Genomic DNA, 862 nt, shown 5'->3' on the forward strand with positions numbered 1-862 from the left:
GTAAATGATATCTCCATAGAGACCAGCAGATGGCGTAGTGGTTAAGGCGCTGGGCTCCCACGTTGCCAACCATGGTGTAAGTCCTGTACCAAGAGTCTTGAAAATCACACCGGGCATGTGTGTGTGCGGGCCCAAAATCCCAGGAGAGGAAGGGACAGCATGGCCATCCCCTGGGGGGGGGGGGGTTGATTTCTCACTTTCTGTCTCTCCAGGGAGTGCACGTGCCTTATAGCAGAAATTTCTCTCTTAAATTTAAAAAAAAAAATTTTTAAACATGATGGCTCACCCTATGGCAACAATTCTTTTCATCTGTGTCTGTCAGCTGTTCATTATAAAAGCCACCAGCAGTCTCTTATAAACAACTTGCTTTATGAAAAAAAGCCTCATTTTATCAAATGAGATATAACCCTCATTTATTGGGTAATCATGGAACAGATTTCTAGAGATGTTTAAAAAGTCTCAAAATGCAATAAAGGTTAAGGAATAGTAAAAGAAAGTAAAGCATAGTTATTTATTTTTTAAAGAGATTTTTGCTAAAGGGCACGTGTGCTCATAGAGACAGAGAGTCAGAGAGACACAAAACAAGAAATCCCCCCCCCCCCGGGGTGAGTTTCAAGCTACCGGGTCTGGGACTTGAACTGCAGTCGACTACATGGGAGTCCAGCAACATAGCCATTACACCAACTGCTGATCCCCCAATAAAGCATAGTTTTAGTAAAATTAAAGCAAGTTGTGTTTTCTCTTTCCTACTAAAATGTTGTTTCTGATTCTACCACTAATTTAGAAAGTACATGAAAGGGACCAGCAGTTGGCGTAATGACTATGTCGCTGGACTCCCATGTAGTTGACCGCGGTTCAAGTC

This window comes from Tupaia chinensis, unplaced genomic scaffold, assembly GCF_000334495.1.
Source record: "Tupaia chinensis unplaced genomic scaffold, TupChi_1.0 Scaffold000054_1, whole genome shotgun sequence".
Lineage (NCBI taxonomy): Eukaryota > Metazoa > Chordata > Mammalia > Scandentia > Tupaiidae > Tupaia > Tupaia belangeri.